This window comes from Eumetopias jubatus, unplaced genomic scaffold (genome assembly GCF_037043125.1).
Source record: "Eumetopias jubatus isolate StellerSeaLion01/CBP00866 unplaced genomic scaffold, mEumJub1_p1.0 scaffold_9, whole genome shotgun sequence".
Lineage (NCBI taxonomy): Eukaryota > Metazoa > Chordata > Mammalia > Carnivora > Otariidae > Eumetopias > Eumetopias jubatus.
The window spans coordinates 66,156,223-66,169,361 of record NW_028274815.1 but is presented as its reverse complement, the minus strand read 5'-3'; the positions used below and the strand labels follow the sequence as shown (position 1 = coordinate 66,169,361).

The following is a 13,139-nucleotide window of genomic DNA, read 5'->3' as shown; positions in this document are numbered from 1 at the left end:
CTAAAACTCTAACATCTGAAGAGAATTTAATGGATCACAAAAATGTTTTAAGAATTCTCTGTGGGTTCTTTATAATGACATGGGTTCGGTGTTCACAAGTACCTTTGTCCCACTATAATTAATGAGATTCAAGTTGGTTTTTTTTGCATTCAGTGTGGCTTTCTGCCTAATAATTATTTCAAAAATTTGATCTATCACTTCTTAAAATTAGGTGGGAATGTAAATATAAAGAAATATTTCTCCCTCCTGCTTCAGTTCATTGCTAGATGTTAAAATAAGCTTGATAAACAGTGGGGGTGCTATACACAAACAGATGGAATCTGCTGCAAAAATCCCCAATTCATCCCTGACATTTTTGTTAGATGTCACTGTGAAGATTCAGAGTTCTCTTTTGATTAAAAAAAAAATTAGAGATTTTTCTGCAGTAGTCTGTAAATTATGGTTTATCTTCTTGCAACATGGTTTTTCTAGAGGCCACGAAGAGAAAATAATTTTTAAGGGCCTACTACTTAGAATAGAGAAAGAAAAGAATCATATGCACATAAGTGCCTTAATAAACCTCACCTTTAGAAACATTTGGCCTAAATTAAACATTCTTTTGGGAGAAAAATTACTCAACCTTCCAATGTCACAAAACATTATGAAATGAGTTGCCTTGGCTATTATTCCAAGGTTGTTTCTGGCTGATGTCTACAACCCAGTGCTTCATCATGCTGAGACTTAGGCCAGCCACTAAGATTTAGAAATCTAAGCAAATTCCCAATTCCAAACACTGCAGTTGGTTTCTAACCTAAACTGAGGCTCATCTGAACTTCCCCTTGTCATGATGTCTCTTTGGGTAGGCCTGTAAAAATATTCATCCCTGTTCAATTTAGGAAAAGGTGTGAGACGTGAAGGTACAGAGGACCTTTAAGAATTTTCAGTAACTCCAGAATTTAGAAGCTACCTCACCACATCAGTTTGGGAACTTGTCATATGTACATTAGCAGCCACAGGACTGACTTTTTTATATATACAAAAAAAAAAATGCTGCATAGTATTAAGAGATATAGGGATAGGCATTTCAGGACTCTGTTGACATTTTAAAATAATTCACACCAGGGTGTAGCGAAGAAAACATGCACTGAACAAAACATTTTTGAGATAAATACAGGGTCCGGAGGAATAATCAAGCCTTTTTTACACAGAGCAACATCCTTGGTAACTTAAAAGCCTTGACAGCTTCAGTTCCCAGAGTGGGCTGTAACCAGAGAGCCGGATGCCAGCTGCAAGGCATGCTGGGAGCAAAGCTCGACCACAGTAGGAAGGGGTGAGCAGGGAGGGAGCAGCAAATGGTGTCTGAATCAACAGTGTCCATGGGGGCAAATCCTAATCAGAACCAAAAACAAGCAGTCTCCACCAGTCCTCATCAGTAATGTTAGGGGAACTTGAACCTCAGAGATATGACAGTAGACAGCATCTGATCTGCAGAAGAGAGAAGGGGGCACCAGACAAGGCGGGATGTTCAGAGACTTTGTGAAAAAGCAGGATGAGAGAAGGAAAGTGGGGTGGGGAGGACTCTTGCAATAAGGTAGGCAAATACCTCACCTGAGTCCTCACCTGGGATAAGAAACGGGCTCTGTGGACTCCAGCATCCCAAGCAGAAGAGAGAGAGGCAGAGACAGAAATGCTGGGGAGCTCAGACAAGAAGAGTCTGGGGCCAGGCAGCACCTGGCTTCTCCCTGCCAATATTCAGGACTGTCAGCCCTGATACTCTTCCCTCTGGCCCCTCAAACCCTCCTGATTGGAGAGACGGAGGCTCTTCTTGACCTGCCCTTCGCCTTTCCCTCCCAGGCATACCTGTGGGTACCTGGGTGCCTTTTCTAAACATCTGGGCCAAGACATGCCCCCCAGTAAGACTAATGGGAGACAAACACTGGAGAATTGCAAGAGGTGTGGCTCGGAACAGCCTCTCAGTGCAAGGACTTGTTTTGCCTTTTACCAATGTTTCAGAAAATTCTACTTCCGGTTTAAATCCTTTTCCACTTTAGAACCGTGAAATGAGCACAGGATCCAACATATTATTAATAGTGCTTTGCAGACAGCTGCACATTATGCACCAGTAAGTTTTTAAGCAACTGCATCTCTAATTCCTCACATTTCAGATAGTCCTAGATTGGTTCTAATTAGACTCAGTTATTTGATTTTAAAAGAGCTGTGAGGCTTTGGACTGTGCTTCTTTATACAATTTCTAACACACCATGAGTTTTGATTCTTCAACAGTCACGTGATATTTAGTTCCAATCTCTTGAGAAGTGGGAAAGTGGAGAGAAATTTGTAATTGCTCTCAAAAGAATAATGAGTTATACCTACCAAATATGTAATCCCTTCCAAGTATTTATCAAGTATCATGGTCCCCCACTTCAACTTTGCTCTAGCACACTGGGATGCCTTGCCCCTTTCATCTATCCACACTGGTCTAGCCAGTACCCAACCTCGGGTGAACTCTTGGGTAATCCTGCTGCTCACCTGCCGTGTGTGGCATGTGGCTGAGGAAAGTCAGGTTTGGGGAACCTGTGCTTTTAGACCTCATCTGCATATTTAGGGCTGCCCCATAGTGCTCTTCTTCATCCTCTGCTGACTTCAATTCTGGTCTTCAAGCAACCTTTCCAAACCCCTCCTGCCTCTCATGTTCCCACCTCCACCCTGACACACCCTCTTGCTTTCAACTTTTGGTGTCATTCCTACTTTGCTGTGTTTTCTCAATATTATGGCTGTTTCATCCACCTGCAAACTTAAAATTATTACTTAATAAATACTTTAAATGTCAGTTCTTTTTTAGAAAAGAAAAAAACAGGAGGGGAAGCATGGTTTTCAGAGCAATTTAAGATACAAAACGCCTACCATCATCACAGCACAAGAAATAGTACCAAAATAGTGTGTTCTCACTTCAGTAAAAACAGTTCTCCTGAACTCATCAGGAGAAAAGCCCTGAAATTTGCTCAGCACCAGATTACTAGAGTTGCCTATAAAATTAAGAAGTTTCTTTCACCACTTTACCAAGGTCACACCAAGTTGATATGTCATTTTCTAATTTATAAGGTACGACTTTCAGTTTCAGGGAGGTCACCTAGCCCAAACTGGCCTAAGCAAAAGGAACCTATTGGCTGACATATCTGAAAGTCCAGGGATAGGGTGACTTCAGGTGTCACATGATAGGGAAACTCACATCTTGCCATTCTCTCTCCATATCTCAGTTCTGCTTTCTCTCAGTTATTGCAATTCAAGTAGCAAAATGACTATAGTGCCTGGACCTTAGAGCCCAGCAGGAAAGAACTACTGCTGATTGACAAGTCCTTGCAAATGTTTTATTGGCTCTGGTGGGTCACATGACCACCCTTGACCCAATCACTGGTGATCTGTAAACTATGAGCCTTTTACTGACTGTTCAAGTAAGTAGATTATATGCCACCCATAGACTAGTAGTGTAATCACCTCTACCAGAAGTAAAAATCCAAGCTGGTTAACAAAATTTGATTTTAAGTTTTATTTATTTATTTGACACGGGATGGGGGAGGAGAGAGCAAGCACAAGCAGGGGCAGCGGCAGGCGGAGGGAGAAGCAGGCTCCCTGCAGAGAAAGGAGCCTAATGTGGGGCTCTGTCGGAGGACCCTGGGACCACAACCCAAGCCGAAGGCAGCCACTTAACCGACTGAGCCGCCCAGGTGCCCCCAAAATTTGATTTCTATATGAACCCAAAACAGGACATGTCTACTGCCCTCCACCTTTTTTTTTTTTTTTTTTTTGGTCATATACGCACTCTTAAAATGCTCCACTTTAAGCTCTCCCACATAAATGATTGAAAACACAGTTAGCCCCTCCCCAGAGAGTTTCAATCAGTTACTGTGTCCAGCCCCACATCCAGGATCTTGGGGAGCTATGAAGTCTTCTCATCCAGGTCCAGATAAAGCTCTTCCTTGTCCTGTGACTGATGATAATGTTGACCACCCTAACGTGCCAAATAGACAGTGGTAAAGAGAGGACAGAATGAGCATAGTTTTTTAAACTGCCACTTGGAGGGAGAGAGAGTGAGACCCAGTACGTAGTGGTCTCTGGTCCACGTGCATGTCATCCCCTGCTGGCTGGGACAGTCATAGGCTCCTGCCCTTGCCACGTGCTTGTTTTGCAGAACTAAATAGTAATACGAATGTTAGAAGAGGTCGTCAGAGGATGTAAAGGTTGTGTTTGTTATGACAAAAGATACACCAAGTGGAAACATAGAGTAGAAGGTAACACACTGTCTTCTAAAAGAACCAGCTTCCCCTAGTCTTTCAAATTCCTCCTGGAATGTAACTGATGCCCCTGTAGGGTAAGGATTCTACCAGGCACCAGAAACTCCCGTGTAATTCCCATAGAACTGAATCCTCCCCTCCCACCCCCACCCCCCACCCTGCCCAGAACTCCTCCCGGACTCTTCCAGAAACTCTGGCTCTGTGCTTAGCCACTCCCCAGGTGACCATGACCAGTGCACACAGTAAGACAGGGAGGAAAGGTCAACTTTAAGAGACATCACCCAGAAGGCCCAAGCTTTAGGTGCATCTAATTCCATTTTTGATCCTTTACCCTCTGGCCTAAGAGTTGGCATTCATAGCATCAACTTAGCAGGAAAAGGACTTTGGACATTTCAGACTGGTAACTACTTGGATAACTCAAAGTCAGTCATATCAGTGAAACAAATTACTGTTTTCTTTTGAAAAATCCATTAAATCATTTTTCATACTTTTTGTCCTCATGTTTTGATGATAAACTGAGCACTGGTTAATTGGTTACTGTTGGTATATATTCCTTTTTAAAAGCATAGTTCTTATTTGTCTCTTGAGGTAATAGTATAACCTTTTTCGGGGCAGCCGATTCTGATGGTGCTATTGTTATCATGGTTTAATGTTTAAATTGTCACTGTGTGGTCTTTAGCAGACCTTTCTTTGGGTTGGTATCTGCGGCTTTTTCACAGTACCACCATGTATTTCTGAGATTCTTCTTGTTTTTTGACAAGAGGTTGGTCCCATCCTCATCAATGGTTTTCCTGCCCCAGCATGGAATCTGGTTTCGGTGGGTGCACACTAGTTCCCCATAACTACTGGAGGTGGCTTAAATTGTTGTAGACCTAAAATAGAAAAGAAAAAAAAAAAGCAACTTTTTTTAAGATCATGAGGTAAACTGATATTTTAAATTTAACTCTTTTTTTGCCTTGTTTTAATAGGACATTTGTTATGCTTCAGTGCACCATATTATATATATTGTATTTCTAAAGATTACATTGGATCATGTTGTGTAAAAGATGAGAAAGCTTTCTTTTCCTTTTCTGGTTTTGATTCTTGGCTTGAGCTCTCTGAAGTTGGCTTCAAAGAATGTAAAAATATAGGGCACCTATTATCTTAGATAGAATTTCTTAGAATTAGTGCACCGTGAGAGGTATAACCTAAGTCTTTCAGGTGTGACCTGAGCCCTCTGTCAGTTGTGGCGCCAGCAGGAAAGCAAGAGTGCTCTGAAAAGGAAGTAATTTGGGGAGAGTCTAATGAAAGGACTAGTCACAAAGGTGTGGGCAGGATTAAGAGAAGCAATAGGGATGGGGTAGCCCCTCCACCACTCTTGTGTCCAGAGGTTGGTGGGGGGAAGCTGTTGCCAGATGTGGGGAGCATTAGCTGTGGGAGCAGACTGCCTTACAGGAGCTGAGACCCGAGGGAGAAGGCTAAAGGGCACCGACCTCAGTCCCAGCAAGGAGCTCTCCGGGGAATAAATTCCCCAGTTGCATTCTCCTCTGACCCTCTCATCTTCCACTGATGCCCCTCTCAAGCTGAAGCCAGTCAGAGCTGAAGGGTCGTCAAAGGCCAGCCCTGGAGGGCTCAGAGCAGGAGGAGAGAAGGGTGGAGAGTAGACATGGGAAGGGTGGAAAATATCCTGCTCATGCTCCTTTCATGTTTTTTTTTTTTTCCTAATGGAAACTAGTATTATTATCACAGAAAAGAGCCTCTGGCCATTTTGTTGAACAGTAATTCCTATAATTTATAAATGCCTTTGAATATATACAGTCATTTCAAGATACCAGTAAATATAACCAAATCAGTATCAAGAATTATTAGAGACATTTAAAGCTCTACCTAATTTTAAATGGATCAGTTTTGATGAGCCATAGTTTTACACCCCTGTCTCGGGATGTCAGAAGAATTAACCTGTAGAAAATATTAGTACACTGAGAATGGTCACTTTTTAAAATTGATTATTTTTACTCACATTTTCATATTCTCACATATCTTTAAAAATAACGTGTGAACGTCTTTGGCCCATCTCCAGAGGTTTTTATTTTCACATTAAGAAAAAGAAAAAATTAGAAACTTACAGCTCTACAAGTATCTAGTGCCAATACCCAATTTTTTGTATGGATTGGATTACCGTGCAATCCCAATTTTGGGTATGAGGTAAGTGCATGATCGCAACACAGGTGGATCACGAAGATATCTTTTTCATAACTTGTAGATAGGATCTATAATATCTCCAAATGTAGCATGTGGTCTGTTAATAAGATCCAAATGAGCTGACCAGCCATTGGTCTCCCAAGTTTCACATGATTGGGCCATGGTTCCTAGCTGATTTTGAAATGTCTCCTGTTTGACACACTTGTCCCCATCTCCTCCTCCCATCACTGCTTAGATTAACCATCTGCATGGGGAATGGGAATAATGGCGATTTTTATTTGATATATTTAGTTGGAACATGCATTCAGACAAAAACCTAACTCTGTAATGAAAAATACAAAATAAATACCAAGTGAAGTATTTTTATGGAAATTGGCATATAAATATTCAGTAACTTCTGTTCTTCTGAATGGGTACTCAGGTTAGCTCAGGGGTTGTGTTCTCACGGCACCTGAGTCAGCAGTCTGTATTTGTTCAAGGTCCTTGATTAACAAGTGCTGAGGCTTGCAGCTTTTGGCTGGCTGTCCAGGGATGAAGGAAAGAATGTGGGAATTGACTCTTTCTGTTTCTATCTTTATAACATATTTACCACCTTTCACTTGAAGAAAGAGAGGTTCAACCCCTTCCCCCTGCCTTCTCACCTCAGAAGCTGCATAACTTATGACCAGCAATCAGAATCCCACACTGAGCTAAAGTGTGTCTCCCCTTCCTCAGCCAGGCCCTCGGCTTGCTGTCCCCTCTCCTGTCCGTCTCAGACTGGGAGGGTCGTCTTTCCCTTTAGGAAAATGTCTGAGGTAGAAGAGTTCGTTTTTAACACCTAAACTGTATTGTCTTAGCACCAGTTTAATGTAGTTTACTTATGAACTGTGGATAAGTGTAGAAATGATGACATTTATAGTTCTAGTCATCTCTTGATTAGATGTATGTAGTCTAGATGTTCAGCTCTTTGACCTGGCTCTATAACATACCCAATCGTGTTGTAAGAAAAAGTTTCAAGAAACAAACCTTTTTATAGACTTTTATCAAGCAAGGCTTGTGTCTTAATTAAATACTGTTTGTTTTCCAGAGAGGGGGTCTGTAATATAATTAGAAAATCACTTTTAAATTTGAATATCATCTTTAGTGTTTTTGTCCTAAATGATAAAGAATTACAAGGTTGAGCTACTGTCAGGGGAAATATTTTGTACCCATATATATTTTTTCATTTCCCTATCATCCAATAGTAGGTAAATGTCAATATATCTTTTTTTCTGTTTTCTTCCCAGTTTTGTTGAGAAATAATTGACCTCACTGTATAAATGTAAGGCCTACAGCGTTATGGTTTGATTGTCATATATTGTGAAATATATCGCCGCAGTAGCTTCATCTAGCCTCTTTCCTCTCATAGAAATACAATACAAAAGAAGGAAATAAACCTTGTCTTTGAGAGGAGAACTCTGAAGATTTACTCTCTGTCCTGTATACCACCCAGCTGTGTTTACAGTCCTCAGGCTCTCCATTACATCCCTAGTACGTACTTACCTTAAAACTGGAAGTTTGTGCCTTTGACCACTTTCCTCCAGTTCTCCTCAGCTTTCCCTTCCACCTCTGGTAACCATAAGTTTGTCTCTTTTTCTGCAAGTTTGGTTGTTTGTTTTAGATTCCATATATAAATGACAGCATATGGCAAATGGCTGGAATTCCTCTGTTTTTAATGGCTAATATTCTACTCTTTATTATACCACATCTTCTTTATCTTCATCCCTTGAGGGACACTTAGGTTATTTCCATGTCTTGGCTATTGTAGGTAATGGTGCTGCACACATTGGGGTCCAAATATCTTTTCAAGTTAGTGTTTTTGTTTCCTTTAGATACATTTCCAAGATGTGGGATTACTGGATCATCTGGTAGTTGTATTTTTAATTTTTTGAGGAGCCTCCATACTGTCTTCCACAGTGGTTACACCAGCTTGCATCCCACCAACAGGGCACATGGGTTCCCTTTCTCCACATCCACTATCTATCTTGTCTTCATGATGATGGCCGAACAGGTGTGAGATGATATCTCATTGTGGTTTTAATTTGCATTTCCCTCATGCTAATGATGTTCATCTTTTCATGTACCTATTGGCCTGTCCTATATCTTTTTTGAAGAAATGTCTCTTGAGGCCTTTAGCCCATTTTTTTAAGGTTTTTGTTTTTTTCCTTTGTTACTGGATTGTATATATTGGATATTAACCCCTTATCAGATACATGGTTTGCAAGTATTTTTCCCATTCCATAGGTTGTCTTTTCACTTTTTTGGTGGTTTGTGGGTTTTTTTGCTGCACAGAAGCTTTTTAGTTTGATGCAATCCCACTTGTTTATTTTTTTTGTTGCTTGAGCTTTTGGTGTCATATCCAAAAAATCATCACCAAGACCCATGTCAAGGAGTTTTGTTGCTATGTTTTCTTCTAGGAGTTTCCAGGTTCCATGTTTTACTTTCAAGTCTTTAATCCATTGAGTTAATTTTTGAGAGTGGAATCAGATATGGGTCCAGTTTCTTTCTTCTGCATGTGAATATCCAATGAGTCCAGAACCATTTATTGAAGAGACTGTCTTTTTTCCATTGAGTATTCTTGGCTCCTTTATCAAATATTAGGTTGACCATGTATGCTTGGGTTTATTCCCAGGCTCTTGATTCCGTTCCATTGGTCTATTTGTTTTATGCTGGTACCATACTGTTTTAATGACTGTAGCTTTATAGTATACCTTGAAATCAGGGAGTGTGATACCTCCTGCTTTGTTCTTCTTTCTTAGGATTTCTTTAGTTATGAGGGGTATTTTGTGGTTCCATACAAATTGTAGGAGTGGTTTTTTTCTACTTCTGTAAAAAATGCCATTGGGATCTTAAATAGGGCTTGCATTTAATCTATAGATGGATTTTGGTAGTATTGACATTTTAACAATATTAATTCTTCCAATCCGTGAACATGGGATACCTTCCCATTTCTTTCTATCTTCTTCAGTTTCTTTCATCAAGATCTTACAGTTATCAGCATAGAGATTTTCACCTCTTTAGTTGAAATAATTCCTAAGTACTTTATTAGTTTTGATGCTCTTATAAATGGGATCAATTTCTTTACATCTTTTTTCAGGAAATTTGTTGTTAACATATAGAAATGCTACTGACTTTTTGTATGTAATTTTATATCCTGCAACTTTACTAAATTCATTGGTTAACTCTAATAGTTTTTGGGTGGAGTCTTTAGTATTTTCTATATATAAAATCATGTCATCTGCAAATAGAAACAGTTTTACTTCTTCCTTTCCAATTCCGATACCTTTTTATTTCTCTTTCTTGCTTGATTGTTTCACCCTAGGACTTTCAGTACTATGGTGAATAGGAGTGGTGAGAATTGTCACCCTTGTCTTCTTCCTGATCTCAGAGGAAAAGCTTTCAACCCTTCACCACTGAGCATGATGTTAGATATGAGCTTGTTTTATATGACCTTTATCATGTTGCGATATGTTCCTTCTATGCCTAATTTGTTAAGAGTTTTTCTCATGATTGGATGTTGAATTTTGTCAAATGCTTTTTTTGCATCTATTGAGATGATCATAGGATTCTTTTCTTTCATTCTATTGTGATGTATCACAGTGACAGTCTGCGTATTTTGAACCATTCCTGCATCCCCAGAATAAATCCCCCTTGATTATGGTGAATGATCTTTTCAATGTGCTGCTAAATAAGGTTTGCTGGTATTTTACTGAGAATTTTGGCATCTATAATCATTAGGGATATTGGCCCGTTATTTTCTAGTAGTGTCCTTTTCCAGTTTGGTATCAAGATAATATCAGCCTTGTAAAATGAGTTTGGGAGTGCTCCCTCCTTTTTTATTTTTTATTTTTTGGAAGAATTGGGGTTAATTCTTCTTCAAATGTTTGGTAAATTTCACTAGTAAAGCTACTTCATTTTGGGGTCGTCTTAGTTGGAGTAATTCACATATTATAAAGTAGAAATCTTCCCAGTTAAAATTTTTAATTTGAAATCATTCTCCATTTTTGGCCATTTTTTATAGCAAAGGTTAGTTAATGACAGAGTTTTATATCAACTGTGTCATTACCATTACCTCCAACATTTGAAACCATTGTTATCTGTAAATTCCCCTTGTTTTTTTATTCTGGAGTCTCTAGCTTTTACAAAAAGAGTTGAATCAGTGAAAGTCAAAGCAACACTCAGTTCCCTCGGGGCTTCCTTTTACATCTAAACCTCAATAGGTGTGCAGTGTTTATCTGGAAAGTGGCTGGCTGCATTCTGGCAAGGGCCTGCGGGAGTCCTTGGCATTAATCCCACTCCGACAGCAATCTGCTTGGTCATCACAATAGGACAGTGATGTCAATGATGGAAAGATGACCGTACAAAAGCGAGAGATGTAAAGTTTCTTTAATTTTGGAGTATTGGAAAGCTGTAAGCATAGTTACCTAAGGCAGGAACTAACAGGATTTCCTTAGCCTGTGTTAAGGCTTCACAAGTCCCCAGAGTATGCCAATGAAACAGACAGCCGTACTTAGGAGAACTTTTTCCAAATAGAAGAGCCTCCCCTTACTGTTCTCCTGAGGTTTTGTTTTATACCTTTTAATATTCTGCCTCCTCCCCAAACACATACCCAAGTGTTTAGGATGGTCTGACTACATGCCGGCAAGCTCAGAAGCTATAACCACTCCAAAACAATTCTCACACACTGCAACATGTTTACATGAGATTAGGGAAACTGACTTTGGCTTGACCAGACTCTTGCCTCAGCATGCCCTGGTTTCAGGTTTTGTGAGGTTATCTCCAACACAGTGGGACAGGGTCCTTGGTCATCCTTCTGCTCAACCTGTGGTGCTTGTCAAGATCTTCTTTGTTTGTCCTTATTTTTTGCCAAGTCTGAGATTGGCTTCACGGAGGATGACCTTTTTGGGCTTTGCTCTATTATCCCACTCCTGTTGTTGGAGGCCTTAAGAGGTGAGCAATCACAGGCCTTTGTTGTTGGCCAGATTTGGGGATTCTCATAAAGCCCCTCTCCTGCAGCTAGGATGTCAACTCTGTGAAAGCAAAATTTCTGATACAGTGCCTTTTCTCAGAATTTGATAACAGTGCCAGCACTCAGTAAATGATGGTTGATTGAGTGAATAAACTCCTTAACAATTTAGCAAGGTTTAGGTTCATTTCTAGTCACTGATATCCACGGGCTAGATATCAAAGTCTGAGATCTTGTTGGCATCTTCTCTTTATATCCGTAATCCATTTTGGAAATTTTTCCTCTAAGAATTTGGCACCCCTGGCCATTTTTCCAGCTCTCAGTCTAGTCTACCCCTGGCTTCTGCCCTTAGGCAATTCCAAACAACTGTCCTTACTCCTAGTCTCTGTGGCATTGAGACTAACTATCCCCCTTTTCTGGCAAGGAGTGTGTGACATGGGTGATCCAGGGGACCAGGCACCTCCTCTGCTCATTCATATGTGCTGTGAGCTTCCTTTCATTGTGGATGGATGAATGGTGCCTTCAGTAGTCCCCACACACAGGGACTTGTCCCCGGGCACCAGTGGCCCCCTGAACTACTCACCCACATTTGACTGACCCCAGCTGTCAACATCACAGTATCCCTTAGTAACCCCCACTTGGACCTACAGGTAAATCAGGATCCTGAAGGGTGATCCTCTCCTTCACATCTTAGTAAGTGTTCCACTATGAAGAGGGCAGTTTGGGCACCCCGCAACATGTATGAGGGAGGTGTTTGTCCTGAGTGGAATCTCTTTCCCAGTCCTCCATGGTGTGTGAAATTATGTCACCCTCCATCCATCTCAGCTCCCCAGTGTGAGGAGATGCTGGGGTGGCATTGCCAGAATTATTCTTAGCAGGGGATTATAAAGGAGGAATCTGTGAATACTCCTACATTAATATTTTAGTCCCTCTAGTACATTTTTAACCATCAGTCTATGCCATATGTTCCTCAGGAAACCAAGACGCTTTTACCAATCCACAATTAGAAGCAGATTCTGAGCCTTTTATAAATGCTGGTTTCCTCATCTCTGAAAGGTCGGGTCCCAGCACCAAATGACCTCAAGACTGCACTCTAACACTAGGGTTTTGCAAACCTTTTCCTAAGTTGTGCTTACAGCTGAATGGGGAAGGCCCTAAAATTGACCTACTTTATCATATCCCTTCTGAATTGGTTTATACAGATTCCTGAACGTAAGCAAAAAGAAAATCTTATAAAGAAAACGATACACCATGGGTTTATAAAGAAACACTAAAGGAATTTTGTTTTTGTTTCAGCCCCAAATTAATAGCCACCTTTAATCCTTGGATCCTGAATATTTTGGTCCATGGTATCAAGATACTTAAAGTTCCACTGGATTGTCAGCTTTGTCTGTGAGTCTCTTAGTGCCTCACGGGTCAGCGCCGTATTGTCCTGGTTCTCTCCGTGTGCCTAACGCAGTGCTGTGCTCACAGTACGTGGTAAACAAGTGTTTGTCGAATGAGTAGATGAATGGATGGATTTACTTAGCCTGCTTCTCTTAATATTTAAATATATTCATCTGTCCGCACAAAGGTCTACAAATCCCTTCTTGGTCAGCAACCAGATTTACCTTCATTTTGTTAGCATCCATGGGTGGTCTCATCTTTGTGGGGCACGGTGTGACCCACGTGGGACGGCTCTCTCAGGTTAAACAATTTTATCT

General features: G+C 40.6%; 1 protein-coding gene across 4 annotated transcripts in view; it reads left to right on the top strand.

Moving 5' to 3' along the window:
• The window catches only part of EML6 (EMAP like 6), a 268,188-nt gene that overhangs the window by 228,315 nt on the left and 26,734 nt on the right, over nucleotides 1-13,139 (top strand). The gene's annotated exons all lie outside the window — the stretch shown is intronic.